Source organism: Corvus kubaryi, unplaced genomic scaffold, assembly GCF_017639235.1.
Source record: "Corvus kubaryi isolate FWS band 111438036 unplaced genomic scaffold, C.kubaryi_AGA036_p1.0 split1-37355, whole genome shotgun sequence".
NCBI classification, from domain to species: domain Eukaryota; kingdom Metazoa; phylum Chordata; class Aves; order Passeriformes; family Corvidae; genus Corvus; species Corvus kubaryi.
Window position 1 is genome coordinate 2,350,068 of NW_024582078.1, and position 5,884 is coordinate 2,355,951.

General features: G+C 62.9%; 1 protein-coding gene across 2 annotated transcripts in view; it reads left to right on the forward strand.

Moving 5' to 3' along the window:
• The window catches only part of ATP2B4 (ATPase plasma membrane Ca2+ transporting 4), a 42,864-nt gene that overhangs the window by 3,328 nt on the left and 33,652 nt on the right, over positions 1-5,884 (forward strand). The window contains exon 1 of one of the 2 annotated variants that reach the window (XM_042013723.1): positions 1,987-2,074. The exons of the other annotated variant lie outside the window; for it this stretch is intronic. The gene's annotated coding sequence lies outside the window, so the exon portion shown is untranslated. Of the gene's footprint in view, positions 1-1,986; positions 2,075-5,884 lie in introns of those variants that run through there. 2 annotated transcript variants of the gene reach the window in all.

The following is a 5,884-nucleotide window of genomic DNA, read 5'->3' on the forward strand; positions in this document are numbered from 1 at the left end:
GAGAGTGACCATGGCAGAGGGATGCAGGTCCTTTGGGAAGTGACCGATGGTCAGTGTGACCATGGCAAAGGGATGCAGGTCCTTAGAAGGGGATGTGGCCAATGGTCAGTATGACCACAGCAGTGGGATGCAGGTCCGTTGGGAAGTGACCAGTGCTCGGTATGACCACAGCAATGGGATGCAGGCCCTTAGATGGAAAGTGGCCACTGCAGCACAAGCGGTGCCACTTCCCTGGTGGTCCCCACCTCCCCTGGCTTGCTGGGAACTCCAGGATCAGGGGATGCTGCTGGATGCCTGCAGCATTCCCGGTAAGGAATGGCTGTTCTGGCACACCCGTGGGGATCTGGTGTGCAGAGGAGGAGATAAATCAGTGGGGGCGAGCTGGGAATTTGAACCCATCCCTCTCCCCCTCGTGCTGTGCTGGGTGGGAACAGGGATCCAATGGGTGGTGCTGGTGCTGGAGATGCTCCTGGAGGAAGCAGCGTTGATGGCAGAGGGTGGCAGAGCTGTCCCCAGCCTCCCTCCTCTCCACTTTGGTGCAGGCAGAGGTGACCAGCGGGGGGACAGGGACAGGCAGGTGACAGGATCCTGCCCAGCCCAGAGCTCCCCACTGGTTTTCCCAGAGCCACTGGGACAGGGAATGTGTTTTGGGGTGCGGGGCCAGCCTTGGGGTCCCTGGGAGCAGTCGGGTGACAGGCACGTTCCCTGTCACCTCCTGCCAGCGCCGAGGCCGAGCTAATGAACCCTATGACTTTGATGTTTTAATTAGTTGCTCTTGGCTTTAATGCACGGCGATTATAGAGTTTCCATGTACTTATAAACCCTGCCCCTCTGCTGGATCATTAGGAAAAGGGAAAAGAGACAGAAGGGAAGCCTGGATAGGGACAGGAGGGAAGCTTGAGCCCTGCAGAGCAAATGACACCCGCTGGGGCATCACCCACCCGGCTGGTGACTCCTTTAAACCGCTAATTAAGCACCTCAAATCCTGGGAGAGCTCTCTGTGAGTAACAGCTGAGCTCAGAGTCCTCCTGCATTTGTGAGCTTCGGGGAGGGGTGTCGGATTTGAACGTGGGAAGCCGATGCACAGCCCTGGAATCAGGAGTTGGGGCTGTGGGATTCCCTTTTGGGCCGGCCCTGCTCTCTCCAGGGCAGCCAGGCCACTGCAGCCCAGGCCGGTGGTGAGGGACATGGGGATCCTGGTGGGATGCTGAGTGCTCCTGGGCAGCTTCCCTGGGATTTCTGGGCTTCTGGATCATGGCATCAAGTCCTAAATGGGGACCTAAACAGGGACCAGGAGGGTGCAGGCTGGGGAGGGGACACACAGCTGGGACACCAGCAGCCCTCTGCCCAAATCCCGCAGCTTCGCAGCGAGGGAAGGAACGTGGGAAGGATCATCCAGTGCCACAGGGAGAGCTCCTGGCCTCGGGAATCCCTTCCTTCCCTGCGGCACGAGGGGCTGTGACAGCCCCTGGGGCCACACCAGCGCCCCACTGCAGAGCCCGGGCCTGTCCCCTGCCACCCCCGCCCACTGCGGCCACCCGGGGCCGGGCCCTGGCGTGTCCCCAACGGGGGGAACTCCTGCCCAGGGCGGCGGCAGCAGCAGCCAAGGGGAAGCTTGGGCCAAGTGTCCGCGTTTTGTGCTGACGGGGAAACTTTTCCTTCGACGCTTCCACGGCCGGCATGAGTCGGCAGCTGGGGCTGAGCCGAGCGGGGTGCCGGGGGCGAGAACCAGCCGCGATTTTCCCATTCCGTGCCGGATCCCTGCGTTTTCCTGCCGCCGAGGCAGCCGTGGGCTGCGGGAAGAAGCAGCGAGCTGCGGCTGAGCCCGGGCAGAGCGCGTAGGAGTCCCCACCCGGAAGAGTTTGTCCGGCGGGGCCGGGCAGGGAGGAATCCGATCCCTCCTTTTCCCAGGCTGGGATCCCAGCGCGCTTGGCTTCTCCTCCGTGGCCTTGGCCGGCTCCCCGCTGCCGAACCCCCTCCAGCGTGGGTCTGGCCCCCCGCTCCTCCCGCCGGGCCGGGAAGGGTCCCGCAGCAGCGATTCCCGACATCTCCTCTTTGTCTGCGGCTCGCAAAGGTCAGCCCTGCCTCGCTCCGTTAAGGAGCTGTAAATAATCCCGCTGCTTGTGCCGCGGGGCCGGCTCCAGGGCTGAGCCCAGCATCCTCCTCCTCCTGCCCGGGCCCAGGAGCCGTGCCAGGGGAGGTGATGCCAGCCCCGGGGGGGACGCAGCGCTGCAGAGCCGGGGGCAGCGGGGTGCGGGGGGCCCGGGGCTCTCGCTGCCGGGGGGGAAAGCGGCGTGTCCCATGCCAAGGGCAAGAGTCGGGATGGCTGCTCCCGGCTCCTGCCTTCTCCAGGCTAAAAATAAGCCGCTGGCCCTCACCGTGCTGCCTCTGCTGGGTCTGGGGGGGCTGGCGGTGGGCAGGGGGTGAATGCAGGCGCCGGGGGGAGCGCGGGACAGCGCAGCCCCGCGGGGCGGTGGCAGGGCCTGTGTGGGGTTGGAAGTGACCTTTGCTCTTTGAGCATCGGGGTCGGTGATCAGATTTGCAGGTCGGGGCTCGGATTTCGGGCAGAAGGTGTCTGATTTTCGAAGATGCTAATTAAGGACCCTGCTGCAGCAGCTGGAGCTTTACTGTCCCTTTGCCACCCCGGGAGGTGCCCGTGGCCCCTGGCATGCCCTCGGCTTTTCGCTTCTCGCCTTTTGTTCCTGCCTGGGAATGCCGATGCCTCGCCTCTGCGGGGCTCCAGCCTTTCCAGAGGCTTGGTGGCGTGGCCTTCGTGGCATTCCAGCTCCTTGCCTCTCTTCCCACCTTCTCGCCAGCTTCTTAAAAATAACCCCGAGTTGCTGGAGCGCTGCTGGGGGCACATCCCGGGATCCAGTGGGAAAGCTGTTTTCCTACTCCTGCCATCCCACAGGCAGCCCAGCGACACTGGGATGAGCGAGGAGATGGCTCCATCCTCCAGCGTTGTCCCCTCTCATCCTTGTTCTGTCAAAGCCCCCTGATTTTGGGATGAGCCGGGGGAAATGGGATGGCTCCGAGCAGGATCTGCCGGCTGTGGAATTCGTGTGGCACCTGCACAGCTCAGCTCGGCTGCGTCCCAATCCCTGCCGTGATGGATCGCTGCAGCTGGCAGCCGGCAGCGCGTGGTGCCGAGAGCTTCCCGGAGCTTCCCGCTCCAGAGGGGCTTCCTGCCGGAGCCGGGCACGTGGCCGTGCCAGCAGCACGGATCCGGCACGGCCTCGGTGACGGGGACATGCCTGGTGACCCGGGCTGGGAGGGAGCTCGTGCTCCGGCGTGAACCTGAGTTAAACATTATTCCTGCCTCTGGAGCAAGGGAGGGATTAGTGCAAGGATGGAGAGCTCGGTGCAAGGAAGGGGATTGCAGGGAAATGAGGGCAGGCTGGATTTGTGGCCGTGCCGGCAGCTGGGAATGCCAGGGTGGTGCTGGAGGAGCCCCGGGATGGTCGGAGCGAGGCTGGAATCGCGCCTGGCAAGCGTGGCAGTACGGGTGGCAGCCTCTGGAGCAGCAGGAAAGCTGGAATGACAACCGGGATTTATCCCGATGGCACAGGCCTGGCTGCTGAATCAGCTGTGGGGAGCTGGGATCAGAAACTTGGCCGGGCTGGGAGAAGCTGGGAAGCGTGGCTGGGATCTTTTCCTGGGTGTCCCGGTGCAGACGTGGCTCTGAGTCACCACATCCTGCCTGGGAAAGGTTTGGGTCCCCGCACTTCCATCGGAGCAGCCAGGCAGGGCTCTGGGATGGGCCCTTGGAGGGTCCTGCTGGATTCCTTGTGGGAGCAAGGCCGTGCTCATCCCTAGGGATAAATCTGTGGGGCTGGGGGCCGCAAAGCCCCGTGTCCAGGCTGGAGCTGGGAGAGGGTGAAGCTCCACATCCTGCATTTTCCAGTGTGACTGGTGCTGGCTATTTTTAGTTGTCCAAATTAAGCTCGCCTTAAATGCTGTCTTTTGAGGTTTCTCTGAGGGAGGAGGCCTGCAGTGGTGTTATTTCCCCAGTGACGGATTGCTCTCCAATCTGACCCCAGCTGGACTGGCCAAAAAAACGAAGGGAAGGAGCAAAGCTGTGGCTGGGAAGCGTCTCCTCCCCGCCCGAGGGTGTTTCCCGAGTCAGCAGGAGATTTCCCAGGGAAAGGGGGGGGGGAAAGGAAGGAGAAAGCAAACAGCCGAGCCCTGCTCGCATCCCCATGGGGAAATCCAGCTGGAAAAGCTCATCCCGCTACCTGCTCCGGCATCCCCGGGGTGTGCCGTGCCCCTGGGTGTTCCACGGGGTGTTAAATCCATGGATTTCTCATCCCAGCGGCGTTTTGGATTTACTGGAGTGTGCTGGGTGCTGGCTGGGGCTCCTGGAGGAGGTGGAAAAGGCTGGAGCCACGGGCAGGGTGCTGAGGTGTTGCTCCCCGTTTTGGGGGAAGCTCATCCAGAGGGGGCTGTCCTGGTATCCAGCGGATTCTCCAGGTGCAGCCGATCCCACGGGCCCGGCTCTGCTGAGCCCAAACCCATCCACGCCGTGCGCCAGCTCCGTATCCCCCGCTGGATTCTGCTGTGCCGGCTCCTGACCCGCTGCCTTCCATCCCCTCCCATTCCTCGCTTCCCTCCTTGGCATTGTTTTCCCACCTCTCCCCATCCCTGGATGCGCTCCGTGCCTGTCTCGCCTCACCGGGCACCCGCTGGAGCATCCCACGCCTGGAGCCGGCTGCAGGAATGGCCTTTCCTCCTCCTCTCTCCCGTCCCTGCCCGCAGCAGCCGGGTGTTTCCGTGCAGGTCAGCAGCCAGGGGATCCTCCGGCTCCTGCAGTTGGACGTGAAATGCATCGAATCCCGGGAAGATGCTGCAGATGGAATTTCTGCAGCGCCCGGAGGAGGGAGGGATGGGGCTGTGTGGCCCCAAGGGCAGGCACGGCCCGGAGCGAGGAGCTGGAAGTGTTTCCTGGCGCTTCCACATGCGGGACTGTCCCTTTTCCCTCTGGAAAGGACAATGAGGGAGCCTCCCTTCCTCCTGCCGCTCCCCCGGCCGCAGCTGCCTGCGCAGCCCGGCTGCGTTGTGTCCCCGTCCCCGGGACCTTGCTGGGATCTGTCCCCTCTCGAGATGATGCTTCAGGCACAGGATCGCTGGGAAGGGACCCAGGAAAAGCCAGCAGGGAGCAGAGGGATTTTCCCAAATCTCAGCACCCTCACCTGGGGCCTCCTCACTTCCCAGACAGTGCTGGAGCACCCCAGTCCAAGCTGCCACCCTGCATTCCCACTATCCTCGTTATTCCGGGAGCAAACTCACTGCCCAGCCCCTGCCTGGGCTCCGTGGAAGGTGCACAGGCTGATGGAGAGGGAGGGGAAGGCCCCTGATCCTGCAGGGAAAATGCAGGAGCCAAGATCTTGGGCGTGGGGGCGATTCCGGCGGGCAGAGCAATCCCGGTGGGACAGCTGGGCCGCAGGGGGAATCCTGCCCGTGCGAAGCCCTGGCATGACGGGTGGGATCGGCATTTTTCCAGCGGGGTGGGAAGCAGGAATCACCACCCTGAGGTGCGGCCACGCTGGGCTGCGGCGTCCAAGGGGATCCCTCGCTGTATTCCTGGGATCCCTCACTGCATTCCCACAGATCCCTCGCTGCATTCCCGCAGATCCCGGACTGTATTTCTGGGATCCCACACTGTATTCCCATGGATCCCATGCTGTATTCCCGCAGATCCCTTGCTGTGTTCCTGGGATCCCTCCCTGCATTCCCATAGATCCCACACTGTATTCCCATGGATCCCGTGCTGTATTCCTGCAGATCCCTTGATGTATTCCCACAGATCCCTCCCTGTATTCCCACAGATCCCACACTGTATTCCCACAGATCCCTCCCTGCATTCCCATGGATCCCGTGCTGTATT